The following is a 19,938-nucleotide window of genomic DNA, read 5'->3' on the forward strand; positions in this document are numbered from 1 at the left end:
TCCCATCCCGTAGGAAATGTAAGGTTTTAAGAACTTTGTACAAGAACCAAATAGAACAAAAGATGCTCCTGTCACCCTTTCAGCTCAAGAAATGACAAGGAATTTATAAGCTTTGTGTCAGGAACCAGGGACTAAGACCAACAAATACCTGTTTCTTCTCACACAGCTCCCTAGGCCCGCACCCGTGAGGAGCAGGCTCTGCCTTTGCAAGCACTTTCACGAATAGCAGATCTGTCTTCCTCCTGTTAACAGTCAGGCGGTCGGGGTGGGGGCCACCGCCCCGCCATGTCCCAGAGACCCTGGCCTCCTCCGACTGCGTGCTCAGGGCCCGGCTTCTGTCCTAGCTGCGGCTCACCGGTCTCCAGATGGCTGCCTTGCCCCAGCTGTTTCATCTGCATTCCAGGCAGGAAAGTCGAGAAGGACATACCTGGGCTTTTCCTTTTGAAGACTCTCCCTGAGCCCACCCCACTGCAGGGGGCCTGGGCTGTCACCCTGTGGGCTGAGTCCAGGGCTGACATGTTGGAGAGGTGTGTGGGAGGGTGTGTTTTGGGATGGCAGCCAGAGCCTCCTGTGACTTGGCAGAGTGGTCAGGATTTCAAGTCCTGTGTGTCTTTGACCTTTTACCTGAGCTGTGTAAGAAGAGGCATTTTCTTATTTCTTTGTCTTTCCTCACTGCACTTCAGCCAGGGAGCCGAAAAGTGGTCGTTCGACTTCTGACTTGGCCTCTTTTGTAGGTGTGGGGCCTGATCATGTCCTCGTGGTCAGTCTCTCTGTGATGATGAGAATGGGAAGACGGCCACGGCGCCCACCCTGGCAGGACTGTCTCCCCTTGCTGGCGCTGGTCTAGCTGCTGTGGGCGGCTGTAGGCACTGTCCTGAGCCTTCCTGTGGTTGCTGCCAGCCACGCTGCTGGCTGCTTCAGCCATCCTGGCTTGCAGAGACTCTGGGTCATGCGGGGAGGAGGGCAGAGTCCTCCCCCCTCCTCGGGCAACAGAGGATCCAGCAAGATTCCTTCCTCCCCACTCTGCCCTGCCCCTCCCAGCCTGGGCAGGCAGATAAAAATCAGGGCCCCATGCTTCTGCCACCTCGTGCCGTTCACACACTCCAGCCAGGGACCTGCCCCTTGGGTCCAACAAGGTAAGGCCAGCGGGGCTGCCTCTGAGCAGAACTCTCTGTCTTCTCCGGTTGACTTTGAGGCACCCGAGTCATTGTGGGTAGACAACAGGGGGAGGGAGAATGGGAGCTTGGGGTCCTGGTCTCAGACCTCATACTGTCTCCAAGTCCGTGCCGTCTGGGCTGGACTCTTCCTCAGCCCCAGCCCCAGCGCCTCCAGCTCCGCTCTGTCCCCTCAGGGGGCATTGACCTTTGTATCCCTGTGGCTTGTTGCCCCTGCACCCCGTAACCCTGGGTCGACTCGAGCACCTGTGACATTCGCGCATCTGACCTGCTCCTGTCTCCAGCGCCCACATTCCCACACAGAGCTCTGTCAGGGCTTGCCACAGCAGGACTCCAGAGTCCACTCCGCCTCCTCCGTCAGGGCAGGCCAAGCCTTGTCCGCTGCAAATGTCTTGGGAGTAACAAACCCAGAGCTGGCCTCTCTGGTGTGGTGGCCGCCGGCTCCATGTAGCTGCCTGCCCGGGAGAAGCGGCGAGGCCCACGTATGAGGCCCTGAGAGCTGGAAATATGTACTGGATTTCAGTGTCCAATGGAGAAGTCCGTGATATTTTGGATATGTTGGGTTAGGTAAAACACATCATTAAAGTTAATTCCACCTTTCTCTGTGTTTTACTGTGGCCACTGGAACATTCAGTGGCACGGTGGCTGCGGCTTTGCCTTCCCCTGCTGGGTCAGCACCACGGTAGAGGTCATCTGTAGCCTTTTGCCTGAGACACAGATGCCTGCTTGGGACATGGACTCCAGCCCCGCAGCCCTGTCCTCCGGCAGCGGTGAAGTCTGGAGCGTTCTTGAGTAACGTACTGGTGGCGAGGGGGTCCTGAGCCTTCACTCCCCCATCCTTGGCTGCACAAGCTGTTTCTCTGGGGTCCACATCAGGTAATGTGTAGGACAGCAGGGGCGGTCCAGCAGGGAGGGCGTGTGTGCGTCTGTGTGGCAGGACTGGGGGTGATTTTATCTGGGATCCCCTGGGGTGGTCCAGCATTGGCTCGGGCGTTTCATTCTCCCAGAGAACAGACAGCTTCAGGGGCCACGTGTGCACCAGAGGAACCCCCGGCCCCCACCGCGCATTCCTAGGTTTTGAAGCTGCAGCATTTAAGAAAAGAGCTCTGTGTTGTGCTGCTGGGGTAGCTTCTGTGAGCTGCGCAGGCTTTATTTATTTATTTATTTATTTTTAAATAAAAATGAAGGCCTGGCACAGTGGCTCATGCCATTAACCCCAGCACTTTGGGAGGCCGAGGTGGGCGGATCACGAGGTCAGGACTTCAAGAAGACCAGCCTGGCCAACCTGGCAAAACCCCGTCTCTACTAAAAATACAAAAAAATTAGCTGGGCGTGGTGGCGCATGTCTGTGATCCCAGCTACGTGGGAGGCTGAGGCAGGAGAATCGCTTGAACCCAGGAGGTGGAGGTTGCCTTGAGCTGAGATTGCACCATTGCAGTCCAGTCTAGGTGACAGAGGAAGACTGTGTCTCAAAGAAAAAAAAAAAAAAAAGACAGATTTTGCCATGTTGCCCAGGCTGGTCTCAAACTCCCGATCTGCCTGCCTCAGCCTCCCAAAGTGCTGGGATTACAGGTATGAGCCACCACCAGCCGATACCAGATTTTAACAGTGGTCAGTCCTGGGGATGGAGACGGGGTGAGGGCTGAGCGTTCCCTTCTGACCGTGTACCTCGTCTTGGTTTAAAATTTCCACAGCAAGGTGTATTACTCTCTTTTATAAAATACTATTAATTTATAAAATCTTATATTTTTAATTTTTGTGGTATATACATAGTAGGTATATATATTTCTAAATTTACAAAATCCTTTAAAAAAAAACCCCACAGAGTTCAAAAGTTGAAGTGTGTTTTTTTTGCCTGAAATGTTTTATTGCAGCTGAAGGACTAGGTGGTCTGTCTTCCCCAGGCTGTGAGGCTGTCGGGGCTGGTGCTCCAGGTGGATCGGAGGACTGAGTTTTTGTTTATTCCCAATCCACTGAGATCTGATTTTAGAAGTTAGCGAAAGGAAGCTCCGCCTCACGTGCCCAGCGCCTCTCTGCTCTTCCTGTCTTAAATCACTGCAGGCTTCTTTCCAGCTAGAGGCTCAAGTGCTCTCAGCTGATGGGAAACCTCCTTTCCAGTGAAGATATGAGATAAGCACTTTGGTTGGGTTGTGATCCTTGGCTCCTGTCTATGGGAGCAGTGACTTTATGGTGAGTTGGCCTGGGTTTGAGTCCTGATTCTGCTACTGATTTGCTGTATGGCTTTGGGCAAGTTGCTGAACCTCTCTGTGCCTCGGTCTCCTCATCTGTAAGGCGTAAGGGCTGCCGTGAGGAGCGAATGTGCGGGGCCACAGAGCTCTCAGGTTGGGCCTGGCCTGCAGAGGGGCCTGGTGAGGGCGACCAACGTCCCTGGGAGCAGGCACCCCAGCTCAAGTTAGAACACCTTGCCCCAAATTCTGGAACTCTTCCTGTTGGTGCTTGGGGAAAACGCACACTCCCTCTCCAAGGAGCTGGGCCTGTTGCGTCCTGGCAGGGCTGATGTGGCGCCTGCTGCCCTGTGCCCTGGGAAGCTGAACCACCTGGATGCGGCTCCTGGACGCAGCAGAAATGGAATAACCACTCGGCCCACCGGAAGCTGTGATCCTTGCCGGATGAGGAAGGTTCTTCTGCACAATAAGAGGGAATGATTTCGGGCAGGCCAAGGGCACGCTGGTTTCAACTCCAGCCACAGGGGCCCTCTTCTCCGGGGCCTCCAGGCGTACCCCTGCCCTGAGTTTGACACGGTCACTGTTTTGAAAATGCCTGCTGAGAAACGCTGGCACAGCGTTAAGGAATATACACACAGGCAAGGTGGCAAGCCCCGTCATTTCAGGGGAGCGGCCGAGTTCTGTTTCCCCACTCCCCTCACCCCGAGGGAGGGAGTGAAATAGGGTAAGGTTCATCAAGAGATTCTGCAAACCAGCGTGGGCAGCACTCTGGAGAGGTCCGTGCCTCCTGCCTGGGGACAGAGGCCTCTGCTTCTCCCGACCTGTAGGCTGCAGTGATCCGTGCCGTTCACTGCTCTGTCTTAAGGTTTGACTTAGGTTTTAAGTGTTTTTACTCAGAGCAAGCTGATACATGTGCATTTTAAGAATCGTGATAATTGTTCCAACAGATGTCACGTCTGAAACTACATCTTGTTTAGAAATCACTTTCCATGTAGGAGTTTTCCTTCTGGGATGCATTTCAAGCTGGGGCACTCGTTACTGGAAACGTCATCAGATTTACTGAGGAGGGTGTGTTTGCGCGTGCTTGGCTACCTACGGACACTACAGATACGGTGCTGTTTAATTTTGTTTCACAATGAGCTGAAATGTATCCCCACGCCAATCCTCTTTTTTGCCCTACGGAGCTTGTGCCTTGGTCCCACCCTAGGTGGCTCCGGCAGGTTTCTCAGCTGTGTGTGCCCACCACCCCCACCTTTTCTGCATGTGACTGTGATTGTCTTTAGGAGGCCACACAATTCAGGAAGCAGAGCGTGCCGCCCTGGCCAGACATACCACATTTTGAAAACTCCGTGCGTTCTCGTTATTTCAGTGTGAGGTGCCTGAGTGGCAGGGCCCCAATGGCCAGTCCCCCGTGACCCTCAGAAGGAGGCCGCTGCTCCTGTAGCAGGTGCCTCATGCAGGCGGGGGTCTTTGTATGCCCACCTTTCACGGAAGCAGGGCGTGTACAACCGTGCGGCAGTGGCAGCATAAGACGGTTTCGACGGGCTCCAGAGCACAGGAGACGGGCCTGGCTCTGGGTCACACGCGGGCTGTGTGTGCTTTGTTTGGTTTGCATAGTAACCCGCGCCCTGTCCCTGTGTGGACTGGAAGGACACCCTGCCAGTCACTCCCTGCCATCACCACACACTCCTGGAGCCTCTGCCACCACAGCCCGCGCTGACCCCAGAGCGAGTCAAAGCCAGGAGCCTTCCCACGGTGGGACTTCTATTTTTATTTGTGTCCTTATTTGTTTATTGAAAGATGTGAAGGGCAAGTGGGGTTGGCACGCAGAACAAGATGGTGCCGCCTGCTGGCCACGGCAAAGCCGCCTCCCCCGGGCGCCACTGTCCTGGGCAAGGCCTGGTCCCTGCGGAACTGGACGTGGCCTGCTAGAGCCAGTGTGTGTGGCAGGACAGGGGACACCTGCAGGGGCTTGGCCTGTGGACGCTGCTCCTCCCTGGGATGGAGGGAGAAGGTGCGGCCCGCTTTCCTCAGGTGGAAGGGTGGGCAGGATGGGCAGCAGGGGCTGTGGGGCCCCCGAATGCTGGGCCTTGACCCTCCCTGTTGAGGTCCCGCCCCTGTCACTGGCCTGGGGGCAGCTCCTGCCTGGCTGAGCATGAGCTAAATCCAGATAAACGGGTTGGTGAGATGGCGCTCCCAGCGGGCTCCCAGCGTCTCATTAACCTCATAAATGCAGCGGACGCTGTCTGGGCTGCAGGTGACAGATGCGTTCTCTGGAGCACTGACAGCCCAGGCGACAGCCCAGCCGTGCCGGAGAGAGAGGACCTGAGTGTCCTCCTGGAACCCAGGGTGCCGGGTCCTGGTGGTTCTGTGTGCGTCGTCCAGCCGTGTTTTCAGGTTCAGGAAGTCACGAATCACAGTGTCTGAAGAAAGTGGGGAATAGTTGTCAACCGTCACTCCACAGAGGGTCTGAGGCAGAGAGAAGTCAGGTTCCCCTTCCAGGGTACCCTGCCCCTGGGGACGCAGTCATGGGAGGTCTTGGGGCAGAACCGCCGTGCGGTGGGGTGGGAGGCTCAGGTACCAACACCAGTGCAGCCCGGTTCCCCGTCCTGGGCCTGCCAGTGACTTTGTGGTCCTGGGCAGGATTATTTTCAGAGGCAGTGGAGCTAGCAGGGCAGAGCTGTGCTGAGTGCTGAGGGATCATTTGTGTAAAGCACCTGCCACTGAGTGTGACCTCAGGGTTGCCTGTGCGACCTCAGTGTGGCCCATGGGACCTCGCTGTGGTGTCTCAGCAACATCATCTTTCTTACTGTCCCTGTTGTCTGGGCCTCTCTCAGACCTTGGGGACACCAAGCTCTGCTCAGTGAACTCAGAGGCTGCAACCCCTGATTGGGGGTGTCCACAGTGGGCAGGCCTGGGGGGTGAGGGTGGGTGGGTGTTTCTGCTGGGATGAGGGGAAGGTGGGGATGAGGTGGGGGTGCACACCTGGGCTGAGGGGGCAGAGGGAAGCAGGGCTTGCTGGTACATTCCCAGGGGGCTGCTCTAGGGGCCAGCTTCCCCACCCTGGGGCGGCAGGAGGCGTGTCCTCATGGTGGTCGCGGTGGCTTACGGCAGGCTGGCGTGCGGTCCTCAAGCTGCTGGTGACAAATGCAAGGGGCCTGCTGCCCTGTCCCCTCGGGTGGATGCCACCTCCTTCCTGCATGTTCCTGTTCTGCATTACAGATTGTTTTTATGGGCCCCCTACGTGAGATCCTGGGGCAGGGGCTGTGGGGACTCTAGAGTTGGGGTGAACGCACGTCTGAGGCTTGTCAGGGACTCAGCGTGGGGCCCTGGGGTGGATTTGCTGTTGCCTTTTCTCGATGGCCCCATGACTGGATGGCCCAGCTGCTCTGCAGGTCGGTTTTCTTGTCCAGACCCGGGGTCGGGGCAGACACTGGATGAGGCGGAGTGTCAGCGAGGGAAATAGAGACCTTTTAGAAATGGTGTCAGTTGGCCGGGCGCGGTGGCTCAAGCCTGTCATCCCAGCACTTTGGGAGGCCGAGACGGGTGGATCACGAGGTCAGGAGATCAAGACCATCCTGGCTAACACAGTGAAACCCCGTCTCTACTAAAAATACAAAAAACTAGCTGGGCGAGGTGGCGGGCGCCTGTAGTCCCAGCAACTCGGGAGGCTGAGGCAGGAGAATGGCATAAACCCAGGAGGCGGAGCTTGCAGTGAGCTGCGATCCGGCCACTGCACTCCAGCCTGGGTGACAGAGCGAGACTCCGTCTCAAAAAAAAAAAAAAAGAAAAGAAATGGTGTCAGTGACACCTGCGTGTTGGTCCTCCCATGTTCCCCGCGTCTGGTGCTAGTGACCTCCCACTGCTGGGGTGAGGGGAGGTTAATCACACCTGGAGTTTCGATCAGCCACTTGTGTGAGAAAGGGATTGAGGAATCTTCATGTGGTTTATCTGAAGAAAGATTTCATTGACATCCTAAAAACATGCTATTTTATGTTGCGGCTCTGAGGAGGCCTCCAGGAAATTGCATCAACAGACACTCGGTTCTTCTCTTATAATATTTTTGTATAAATCATTAGGTTTTCAGGTCCAGGGAAATAATCTGGAGATTTTGTATTCCTATGACATTTGCTTGGGTAATATGTTCAAATGAGCTTTATTCTTCTTAACCTTAAAAAACAGACGCGGAGGTAAAAACTGAAGAGCCACATGGAAATAGGACACCACACTGGCCACGTTAGCGGGACTCCCAGGCAGAGAACTGCCACGTGCTTTGGCTTTGATTGACGTTAAGCGTCCCCAGCCACCAGCACCGTCGTCAGAAGTCAGACAGTGCAGCTCCCATTCCTCAGAAACACCACTGGAAGGGGATTTTGGCAAAGGTCTTATACCAAAATCCATTTTTTCAAAATAAGTAAAACCGTAATTCTGAACAGTCTAGGTTTGCTGTAAAGAGCATGGTGAAAAGCTCCAGCTATCTCAGTGTTCCAAACAGATCGAGGTTTTGTTTCGGTTCTGCTTTTTACCTGAAGAGGATCTCGTGTGTGTGTCTGTCTGTCTGTCTGTCCATCTACCTACCTACCTACCTGTCATCTATCTATAATTGACAAAATATAATTGTGTATATTTATGGAGTACCATGTGATCTATGTGTACATTGTAGAAAGATTAATTAAGCTAATTAACATGTCGATCAGCTCACCCACGTCGTTTTTTGTGGTGTGGATGTTAAAAATCTATTCTTTTCCCGATTTTGAAATATGATACGTTATTGTTAACGGGTCGCTACACGGCACGACTGATCACGAACACGTCCCTCCGGTCTAACTGAAACTGTTCCCTTTGATCACAGCACCTCCCTTGCCCATCCTTGCACAAGCCCCCAGCCCCTGGTAACCACCGTGCTCCTCTCAGTTCCAGAGAGATCTCTGTTTCCGATTCCTCGTCTGAGTGAGGTCATGCAGGGTTTGTCGTTTTGTGACTGGCTGATTATCCACTTAATGTCATGTCTACCAGGTTTGTCTGTGATGTTGTCAGTGACAGGACTTCCTTCTTCCTTATGGCTGAATAATAACACTGTGACCACCACACGCTCGCTATCCATTCGTCTGTTGGTGGGCACCTGGGCTGCCTCCATTGTGCGGCTGTTGCGGGTGGTGCTGCAGTGAACGAGGGCGTGCAGGTGCCTCTTTGCCACACTGGATTCAGTTCCTTTAGATACATTACCAGAAGGCGAATTGCTGGACCTTATGGTAGTTCCTTTTGTTTTCTGAGACAGAGTCTCGCTCTGTCACCCAGGCTGGAGTGCAATGGCGCAGTCTTGGCTCACTGCAACCTCTGCCTCTTGGGTTCAAGCGATTCTCTTGCTTCAGCCTCCCAAGTAGCTGGGATTACATTTGCCCGCCACCATGTCTGGCTGATTTTGTATTTTTAGTAGATATGGGGTTTCACCATGTTGACCAGGCTGGTCTCAAACTCCTGGCCTCAAGTGATCCCACCCACCTTGGCCTCCCAAAGTGCTGGGATTACAGGCGTGAGCCACCACACCTGGCCGGTAGTTCCTTTTTTGACTTTTGGAGGCCCCTCCAGACGGTTTGTGTAGCGGCCACTGATTGACCCTCTCTCTCCTCCACAGTGTGCCAGGTCTCCTTTCTCTGCGTTCTCATCAACACCTGTTACATCCTTCTTTTTGATAATAGCCATCCGAACGGCATGAGACGGCACCTCCCTTGGTTTCCATTTGCTTCTCCCTGATGGTTAGTAACGCGCAACAGCTCTTCGTTAGCCTGCTGGCCGTCGCGTGGCTCCTTCTGAGGCGCAGCCGTTTGGGTCTGTTGTCGTTTGCTTTCTTGCTAGTGAGTCTGAGCCCCTTTACCCCGTGGATGCTGGGCCTTCATCGGGCATGTGGTCTGCAGGGTTTTCTCTCACTTGAGGGTCGTCTCTTTACCCTGTCTCTCCCTTTGTCATGCAGAAGCTATTTAGTCTGCTGCAATCCCAGTGGTCTGTGTTTGCTTTCGTCATGTATTTTTTTAAAGCTCTGCCGTCTGTTTTCTCCATGGGGAAAGAGTTGGGAGTATCGATGATGTCATCACACTCCTGGCTGCTTCTTGGTATTTTCCATGCCCAGCATTGTTCTCAGTGCACCCCGGGGGTCTTTGGCTCTCCACAGCCTGCTGGCGTCCGTGTGTTGTTATTCTTTATGTATTTCTTTATGGTTGAGGAAACCGTATGGTTGAGGCACAGCTTGGAAGCAGTTGGGCGCTGGGTTAGACTCCAGTAGTCTCGGCATGTAGCAGCGAGTGCGGGAGGGGCAGCACATGGGAAGGGTGAGGGGAGAGTCAGGAGAGAAGGATGCCACATACCAGATACCCAGAGGCCCCGGCAGCCTCCATCCAAGCACAGACCCAAGCACCAGCTGCCAGAGCCGGAGGACGGCGCTCCCACGCCTGCCGCAAGCCTCATGTGGAGAGTGGATGGTGGCATCGAAACGCCAGAGGGTTAGAACTAAGTAGCCGGGCAGGGTCTGTGGGTACAAGAGAGGAGGCCCGTGGTCTGGAACAGCCAGGGGGCCCCATGTGCTGGCCTGGTGTGGGCCGGCTGCACCTGGTGTGCTGCTTCCTTTCTCAGTCGTGACTGGCTGCTGTACCGGGGCAGGGGCAATGGAGCAGGTGTCTGCCCCGCATTGCTCATCACTGGTGGTTTGGGTGATGAGGTTTTGAGACTTGGATGCTGGAGAACAGGCACACATGGGCGCATGGCACGCCAGCCTCCCGAGCACCAGCTCCCCACCCCAGCACCAGCCCCCCCGAGAACCAGCCCCCCCCCCCCCCCCCCCCCCCCCCGCTGAGCACCAGCTCCCCACCCCAGCACCAGGCCTGAGCACCAACTCCCCTGCCGAGCACCAGCGCCCCCCCGCTGAGCACCAGCTCCCATATGCCAGCCCCGAGCACCAGCTCCCACACGCCAGCCCTCTCACCGCATTGTGCCTGTCCCCACCTCCCAAGGATGGAAGGAGGGGCCTCCAGGCCTTGCCTTCCTTTGCTGTGCCCATGCTCAGGGATGGTGACTTCATAAGAGGCCATAGAGGCTCCGCAAGTCCCCAGGCCGTCGGCTACCTGGCCCTGGCCTGCGTGGCAGCGCAACCTCATTGGTAGAGTCAGGAGGCTGGGCCTCCACTAGGAGGTTATACGGTCAGCATGGCTTAGGTGTCAGAGAGAGGAAAGGACCTGGAAGAAAAGAACTGTTTCCTTTAGGCCCTGCAGGGTAACCGGAAGGTAAGACTAGGAGGTGTGCGGCGATGGTGGGGCAGAGGAGGGGACAGCGGAAACGTGCGGATGGGTGGGCTCACGCCCTGGTCGTGAGCAGGATGACATTCAGGTAGTTGGGAGCATGAGGAGGCCACATGCCTGTGGTGGAGGAACCACAGCACAGAGCAAGCCACACCGTGCCACCCACGTGCTGCCATATCACAGCACATGCCACTCACACGCCACCCACGCCACTCACACGTCACCCACACGCCACCCACACGCCACCCACATGCCACCCATGCCACTCACATGCCACCCACGCCAGCCACACGCCACCCAAGCCACTCACACGCTACCCACACCACTCACATGCCACTCACATGCCACTCACATGTCACCCACACCACTCACATGCCACTCACATGCCATTCACATGCCACCCACACTACCCCTGCCACTCATGCCACACATGCCACTCACACACCACCCACGCCACTCACACGCCACCCACGCCACTCACACCACCCACGCCACTCACACACCACCCACACACCACCCACGCCACTCACACGCCAATCACATGCCATGCACAGAACCAGTGTGGAGGCTGGATAGAGGGGCTTCTCACCTGAGAGCATGAGGAAGCAGTGGGGAGCACCTGCGAATTCTGGAGAGCTCAGCAAAGTCATGAAAGTGCCGTGCCACGCTAGCACGCTTTGCTGTGCGGGCATTGGTTGGTGTCACACTGGGCCATGTGGTGGCCTTGAGTGGCGAGGGAGCCGGAGGCAGGCTCGGGACACACCACAAAAGCAAGTGTAAGAGCTGGGATCCCCAGGGGCAGCGCCCTCCAGTAGCAGCACCCAGATCCCACCTCCCTCCAGCCCCAGGGACGCTGAGCCAGGGTCCCCAGCTGGGAGTGCCCCCAAGTGCCTGGCCCTGGCAGGCATGAAGCCGTTCAGGAGGAGGGCAGGGCCAGCATAGCCCACAATGACCCCACAGTTTTTACAGTGAGAAGTGGCCTTAAAGGTCAATTGACATCCAGGAGCAGCCTGCAGGGCGGCCTCTGCACTCAGTACTGGGCACCGGCGCCTCCGTGGAGCTTGGAGAGACCTGAGGCCGGGCCCACAGATGCTCACCGCTCGGTAGGGGCGTTCTGGGGCCTCAGGCTGGGTCTGCCTGACATCTGGGGAGTCTGTTATTCAGACATGGAAAGGGAATGACTCTCCCAGGAAGGCATTTTTTTTTCCTTATCACGAGAAAGACAGTGACCCAGGCGTGGGGCAGGAAGGACAGCCTTGCTTCTCAGGCTCCGACAACCTGCCTTCATGTCGCAGGCGGCCACGGAGGAGCTCGGCCTCAGGCCCACAGCACCTCTGCTACTCTGGAAATTAAGGAGTGGAGAAGCCTCAGCCAGGGCTCGGGGCTTGGGGCAATGCCCCGGCTCTCCAAGTGCGTTAAGCACACGGATCGTGCCAGGCTTTTTCCCTGATGGCGGCTCGAGTTGGAAGCCAGAGTGTTGAATGGTAGCAGAGCCCGCCCAGCTGTTCCTAAGCCAGGTCTAGGCCCCACTGCGGGTCACACGGAATGCTCACATGCTGTGGCCCTGGCCCTGGCTCCCACACCTGCAGCTCGGGCGCCGCTGGGACAGCCAGTGGGGTCAATCCGCTCACTTCAAAGAGGGGGAGCCAAGGCCAGAGAGGTCAGGTGACCTGCTGGGACCCCAGCTCTGCAGCCCAAGGAGGCCAGGACGGAAGCAAAGGCAGAGAGAGGGGAGGACCGTACGGCCCCAGCCCATTGTGTCTGACGTCATGCCGCCTGGCACCAGGCCTCCAACCCCAGCCGGGTTCCTGAGCCTCCCCTAGCAGTGGCGAGCACAGCATTGTCTACCGGGGGCTGTGGACTTTCCTGTGGGCACACCTGCAGCATTCGTCTGTCTGAGAGTGGACTCCTGTCCTCCGTGGGGCCAGTGCCTCTGCCCTCCTGGCACACGGCCGCAGTGCCTCCCTCTGGAAGAATGGCCTGGGAATCAAAGCTGTAAGTTTTAGTTGTCTCCTCATGTACAAGGATTTTCTCCAGCAGAGGAAGACACAGTGAGAATCAGGTGGCACGCCGGGAAGGCCTGTGTTCAAAGACCTGCTTGTGAATGAGCTCTGCCCCATAACAGTTCTGTTCTATCACAGCTGAAGAGCTCACCCGACTGAGACTTCAGATACCTTGGCAAAAACAAGACATCCTTTCCTTTGCTTGACCGCAGCTCTTGGATGGAGGTGTGGAGGCCTAGTGCTTCTGAGTGGAGGCATGCCTGGCGCCAGCCTGGCTGTCCAGTGTCAGCTCCGCCTGGAGTGGCTCTCAGGCCTCTGTGCCTCAGCAAAAAGGGCTTCCCTGTGTATCTGCAACTGCACGGCCTGTTTCCTTGCCCTAAAATGAGCTAAAATCTTCATGATGTGAACACACTTTTTTCCTCTTTCTAAAAAAAAAAAAAAAAAAAATGACATATTTAGAGTAGGCTGTGGGTCCCTGGGATGCTGGTTCCCCCAAGCATTTTTCTCTAATAGAAATCTTTGGTTTTGGTTTTGAAAGGAGTTCTCCATTCACATGCTGTTCTGAATGGTAGCCATGTTTGCTTTAAGATAAAACAACACCCCCACCTGCAAACCTGAGTGGGGCTGTCCCTCCTGGGTGGGGGAACGTTGACCCTGTGGCTTTCCGTGGCCCTGGAGAAAACTGAGGCTTGCTGTTATCACAGGGGTACCCATGGGTGACTTTTGGGTTTGGGGAAATGCAAAGCATGTAGATAAGAAGTTGGCGCCTAGATATGTGTGAGTCCCAAAGGCCTACTTGATGGGGCACTGATGGATGAGCTGAAAGGAGCAGAATCTGCCTTGAGCTGACCTAGGCTTCCCGCTCCTCCGTGCTGGCCTTTACTTGGCGTGGCGGAGGCACGCAAGGCCCCTGGCTATCTCTGTTCCTCCTCTGGGCCACCCTCTGGGTTGCTTTCCACTGTAGGCCTGTCTCCTTGAGGTGACATCGTGGCTGCCTCTGCACCAGCCATCACATCTTGATACAGTGAAGTCTGATGTCAGGAAAAGGGAGTTTTTTTGTTTTGTTTTGTTTTTCTGGAGACAGGGTCTCCCTCTGTCACTAAGGCTTAAGTGCAGTGGGGCAATTGTGGCTTACTGCAGCCTTGAACTCCTGTGTTCAAGGGATCCTCCTGCCTCCGAAAGTGCTGAGATGACAGGCATGAGCCACCGTGCCTGGACAGGAAAAGGGAAATTTCTTTTTGCAACCTTTTGTCGGGGGCTGAAATCTTTCTGGAAGCTCTGAAAGACTCCTCTCTCTCTCATTAACTACCTCTAAGGCGTCATTAGGGTGCATCCCATGAAACCGGACGACTTCTGCATAGCCATTGCCTTCCATACCTCAGGCAGGGTCTTGTTAGAAGAAGTGCTATTGGGGAAACCCACCCCTGATATTTAACATGGGTTCTTTTCTGTTTCCCTGTGTGTCAGCTGGTCTGAGAAATAAAGGGAAAGAGTACAAAAGAGAGAAATTTTAAAGCTGAGTGTCCAGGGGAGACATCGCATGTCGGCAGGTTCCGTGATGCCCCCTGAGCCGTAAAACCAGCAAGTTTTTATTAGCAATTTTCAAAAGGCAGGGAGTGCACAAACAGGGTGTGGGTCACAGAGATCACATGCTTCAAGGACGACAAAAGATCACAAGGCAGGAGGTCAGGGCGAGATCACAAGGTCAGAGCCAACGTAGAATCACTAGTGAACGTCCACGTCCAGCTGTGCACGCATTGTCATTGATAAACAGGTTCAAGAGCAGAGAACCGGTCTGACTAGGATTTGCCAGGCTGGAATTTCCTAATCCTAGGAAGCCTGGGGGTGCTGCGGGAGACTGGGGCATGTTTCGTCCCTATCTACATCTGCATAAAGGCAGTTACTCCCCGAGCGGCCACTCAGAGGCCTTCTCTGGGAATGCGTTCTTTTCCCAGGGCTGTTAATTATTAATGTTCCTTACTGGGGAAAGAATTCAGCGATATTTATCTTACCCGTTTTCGGTAATAAGAGAAATATGACTCTGTTCTGCCTGGCCCACAGACAGTCAGGCTTTAAAGTTATCTCCCTTGTTCCCTGAAAATCGCTGTTATCCTGTTCTTAAGGTGCCTAGACTTCATATTATTCAAACACACATGCTCTACAAACAATTTGTGCAGTTAACGCAATCATCACAGAGTCCTGTGGCGACATACGTCCTCCCCAGCTTATGAAAATGACGGGATTAAGAGATTAAAGTAAAGACAGGCATAGGAAATCACAAGATTGGGGAAGTGATAAATGTCTGTGAAATCTTCACAATTTATGTTCAGAGATTGGAGTAAAGACAGGCGTAAGAAATCATATAAGTATTAATTTGGAGAACTAATAAATGTCCATGAAATCTTCACAATTTATGTTCTTATGCCGCGGCTTCAGCTGGTCCCTCCGTTCAGGGTTCCTGACTTCCCGCAACAAAGTGCCAGGCAGAGATTGTGTGGGCAGCCAGTCGTTTTTGCATATTTTGGGGTGACTGTGCAGACACTGCTGGACTGAGGAAGTTAGAGGGAGGAGGAAGCAGCTCTCGCATTCGCTGTTGCCTGGCGGGAGGGCTGTGATTCTCCTCCCTCCCCCACTTTCTGTCTCTCTCTTTCTCTCTCACACACACACACACACACACACACACACAGACACACACACGTTCTCCTGGGTTTCTTGGGCTGCTAACAGGATTGAATGTCTTGGTTCCCTGGTGTGCATTCACACTAGAGAGCTAAGTTAGTGAACATTGCTCACTGGGATAGAAGGAACGTACTGAGGATTAGAAGTCAGAATTCTTTTTTTTTTTTTGAGGCGGAGTCTCGCTCTGTCGCCCAGGCTGGAGTGCAGTGGCCGATCTCAGCTCACTGCAAGCTCCGCCTCCCGGGTTTACGCCATTCTCCTGCCTCAGCCTCCCGAGTAGCTGGGACTACAGGCGCCCGCCACCTCGCCCGGCTAGTTTTTGTATTTTTAGTAGAGACGGGGTTTCACCGTGTTAGCCAGGAGGGTCTCGATCTCCTGACCTCATGATCCGCCCGTCTCGGCCTCCCAAAGTGCTGGGATTACAGGCTTGAGCCCCGCGCCCGGCCAGAAGTCAGAATTCTTGAATCTGCAAATCTTTTTTTTTTTTTTTTGAAACAGAGTCTTGCTCTTGTTGCCCAGGCTGGAGTGCTCACTGTAACCTCAGTCTCCCCGGTTCAAGCGATTCTCCTGCCTCAGCCTCCCGAGTAGCTGGGATTACAGGCATGCTATTTTTTTTGTATTTTTAATAGAGACGGGGTTTCACCATGTTGGCTAGGCTGATCTCTAACGCCTGACCTCAGGTGATCCACCCGCCTCAGCCTCCCAAACTGCTGGGATTACAGGTGTGAGCCACCTCACCCAGCCTGCAAATCTTCTATTTTGTTTAGACACTAACTCCAGTCCTATAAATAGTCATCCAATATTTCCAATATTTCCAGTAAATGGTGCGGCTCATATCGATCTGCCTGGTTTCCTTACCGTGTTTGTTATGTTGCTGTGTAATGAGTTACCCACAAACTTAGCAGTGAAAACAACAGACATCTATTATCTCACACAGCTGAGGGTCAGGAATCCAGGAGTGGCTTAGCGGGTGATTCTGGGTGTCACATGGAGTCACATGGGGTCGATGTGTTGGCCGGGGGTGCAGTCGCCTGAAGCCTTGTGAGGGGGAAGGAGGGGCTCCCCCAGGCCTGGGAAGGGTGTGGCTGCCCCATCACGCTCTCTCCTCCACCAGGTTCACAGAAGTAAAAGCTGAGCATGTCAGGACTGAGCTGGGCAAACGGTTCCCACCTCTCAGTCCACAGCTTCCCACAGAGCACGAAGGGGCCGCACCAGGTCTGGGATGGGGCTGCGACCAGGCTGGGGGAGCGTCCTGGGCAAACTCTGCTGGTGACAGGTTCTTTGCGTCTGGTACCATGGGAGACGCACGAGCAGTGACTTTCACTTTATCCCACTGAGGCCTTGTGACCCTGAGCGAGAGTGCATTGGCCGGCACTCCTGGGGCTCTCCCTTAGTAACACCCCACCCCTGTCCCCGTGTGCTGTCGAGGGCCTCCAGGGGCCCCCCTTAGTAACACCCCACTCCTGTCCCCGTGTGCTGTCGAGGGCCTCCAGGGGCCCCCCTTAGTAACACCCCACCCCCATCCCCATGTGCTATCGAGGGCCTCCAGGGGCCCCCCTTAATAACACCCCACCCCGTCCCCGTGTGCTGTCGAGGGCCTCCAGGGGCCCCCCTTAGTAACACCCCACCCCTGTCCCCGTGTGCTGTCGGGGGCCTCCTGCCCCTCCAGGAGGTTTCCCAGGGCAACGCTCTTGTCCCTGGGTCCTTTGATCTCATCTCCCTGGTTTAGCCTTTGAACTCCTTCATTTCAGATTGGTAGGTTTCAGGCTGGAGACGTGGAGGGATGTGCCTGACTTCCTGGAGGATGAGATCAGCCCACCCCACAGCTCTTCCAGCATGGGGGCCCCGACCATGGGACCCGGAGCACCACCGTGTAGCAAACCTTGCTGCAGTTTGGAGCGAGTTTCGCGGGCGCCTGGCCTGTGCGGCAGGCTGGGTGGCTGTTCTCTGCTGAGCCCCACATGCAGGGCGTTTGCCTCTCTCGGAGACCTTTTAGGGATCTTTCTATTTCTAGCCCATGGCTGAGCCCAGGGTCAGCCTCACCGACTCGCCCCCAGCCTGGCTCCTGGGCACACTGGTGTTATGGGGAAGAAGATGTGGGCGCTCTCAGGTCCCCGGTCCCAGGGGTCCGTGCTGGGCGGGGCTCGCTGACCTGCATCCTGGCTGGCCCTGTGACTCTGCCTGTTTACAGTGAGCAGCTCCCGGCAGAAAGCTGCTTATTGGATTAGCCGGTGCCCCAACGGCAGAGCCCGCAGCCGTGCACAGGAGGAGGAACCCATGTGTATGTCCTGCTTCCGCATGCTCCTGGGGTCCCTTGAGTTGGTGCCTGTGGCTGGAAGGACAGTGCTCACCACGCAGGGGGCACCCAGGGGTGCCCGGCACCCACTTCCTGCTGAGCAGATGCTTTGGGTGGCCACAGCCCCTGCCAAGCCTGGGCAGCTCAGGCCAGCTCCTAATCCCTCCGCTTGAACTCGGCTCCTCACCCTTCGGCCAGGCTGACACCTGCTCCCTGCAGGCCCTTCTCACCGGCCTCAGGCAGCACAGGACCAAGGGCTGAAGATGCTGAGCAGCTACCCGGCCTGCCTCTTCTCAGGGATCTGTGTGGCCCTGCTGGCGGTGGCTTTGGCCTATTACTTCTACTGGTGAGCGAGGCCGGGGCCTGGGGGCCTGGACCATCCTGGGGGCTTTTACTGTGTGCTCCCCTCCTCTTCCAGCTCTGGACCATTCTCCATGTGTCAACAAACCCTGCCTAGCCCTTTGCAGGGGAACTCCTGGGAGGTAGGGAAGCAGGGGATGGCAGGAGCTCATTCTGATCCCACCTGGGGTCCTTGGGCGGCTCTCCCGTCCTTCTGCAAAGGGTTTTTTGTTTGGAACATTCCTGAAGGAGCTCAGAGGTTTCATACCGTCTGGGCGGTGTTCGTAGATGCCTGGCATGTCCTGGGAAGGACGAGTGCCTGATGCGTGGGCACTGACTCCCGTTGCCTCCCGAGGCAGGTGCTGTCGCAGTGGCTGATTTACATCGTGCTCTGCACCCTGAGCAGAAAATGCGTCGTTCCCATCAAAGTGGCATTGCTGTGTCATACCCATTGCCTGATGGGCTGGTTTATGGTGATCGCGGGCGATTTCCCGGCTGCCCTTGACCAGAGTCCCTGCCGGCTCTAACTGCAGAAGCTGAGAATCAGCAGGCGTCACAGATCACAGATCACGCTGGCCTAGGGTTTCAGAGCCTCGGTCCCAGCCCCGCTGTGTCTCCAGGCTGGGATTAGACGGGGTGTTTGTGCTCCGGGCCTCCAGTGCTCATTGGTAAAACGGGACACTGATGCCGTCTGCCCTGTTTCTGCAGACAGGGTCAAAGGGCACAGGATGCATGTCAGTCTCTGTCCGTGGGATGTGTGATGATGGTACCATGTGGTGCAGGGGGCAGCTGGAGGGACCCAAAACCCCGAGTCTGGGTGCCGACTTTATTTTCCAGAGCCAGAGAACAGGGGTGATTTCCTAGGAAGAGAGCACAGCTCCCCTGGAGGTTCCACTCTAGACTGTGTTTGTTTCTCTTGGTGCACACTTGGCCAGGAGCTGTTTCTCTCTGATCTGGAAGCTTTCTCTTCTATAGATCCGATTAATGCACCTCCATTGCTGACGGCGGGGAGGGTCACTGCAGGTAGCGCAGGCAGGAGGCTGCCCAGTCTTCCCCACTACTCAGTTTGTGTGAAAACAATTGATACTATTTACAAAGAGGTTTACCCAGTGCCAAAAGACAAAATCCTAAGGCTGAAGCAGGAGGATCCCTTGAGCTCAGGAGGTCGAGGCCACAGTGAGCTGTGATTGCACCACTGCACTCCAGCCTGGGCAACAGAGCGAGACCCTGTCTCTAAAAAACAAACAGAACGTAAGGGTGGAATTTAGGAGACGAATTAGCCCGGGAACTGGGGCCTCTGAGAGTCTGAGCGAGGGGGCGGTCATTGGTGAGGGGTGAGGGTTCCCAAGCCCCAGGAGCAACCACTCACTCATCCTCAACCTGGGGCCACCGCGAGTGTAACGGGGGCCACTGGCGTACACAGGGCAGGCTGACCCCGGTGAGCGGGCAACTCTGGCAGCTTCCACGGGCTGTTCCCGGCACCCGGCCGGAGGCAGGGTATCAAGTCATTTCTTGGGATTCAGGGCTGAGCTGTGCAGTTTTGCAAATGCTCACAATGATGGAAGACCTGTTACGTGCTGGGAAAAGAGCGCCTCTCTCTGGGAGAAGTGCGGCCTTGCTCCTGAGCAGCTGCTAGTAATTGGCTTATGCCAAGCCTCTCAGCGTCAGCCTGCTGACCAGGTGGCAGGGGACTGGCTGGGCCACCTCCTCGCCCACAGCATTTCCAAGGACGCGCATTTCTCATTTGCCGTCAGGTCTTCAGTAAGTCACCTGTGGAATTCAAGGCGTGGTGGCCTGCGCCGTGGCAGCGTACCCACAGGTACCATTTAGTTGCCCTTGCAGTGCGACCTGGGAGCTTCCGGAACCTGTGGGCTTGTGAGGTCCCTGTTGATCCCATTTGACCTGGAGGGCCACAGAGGTGGCTTGGCTTTTTTGTGGGGACAGAGATGTTGAGCCTCACGGTGGGTGCTG

General features: G+C 55.6%; 1 protein-coding gene across 4 annotated transcripts in view; it reads left to right on the forward strand.

Moving 5' to 3' along the window:
• AGPAT3 (1-acylglycerol-3-phosphate O-acyltransferase 3) overlaps positions 1-19,938 on the forward strand; it is a 104,577-nt gene that overhangs the window by 38,311 nt on the left and 46,328 nt on the right. The window contains exon 1 of one of the 4 annotated variants that reach the window (XM_033227031.1): positions 89-1,136. The exons of the other annotated variants lie outside the window; for them this stretch is intronic. The gene's annotated coding sequence lies outside the window, so the exon portion shown is untranslated. Of the gene's footprint in view, positions 1-88; positions 1,137-19,938 lie in introns of those variants that run through there. 4 annotated transcript variants of the gene reach the window in all.

Source organism: Trachypithecus francoisi, unplaced genomic scaffold, assembly GCF_009764315.1.
Source record: "Trachypithecus francoisi isolate TF-2019V2 unplaced genomic scaffold, Tfra_2.0 Contig00090, whole genome shotgun sequence".
Taxonomy (NCBI): Eukaryota; Metazoa; Chordata; class Mammalia; order Primates; family Cercopithecidae; genus Trachypithecus; species Trachypithecus francoisi.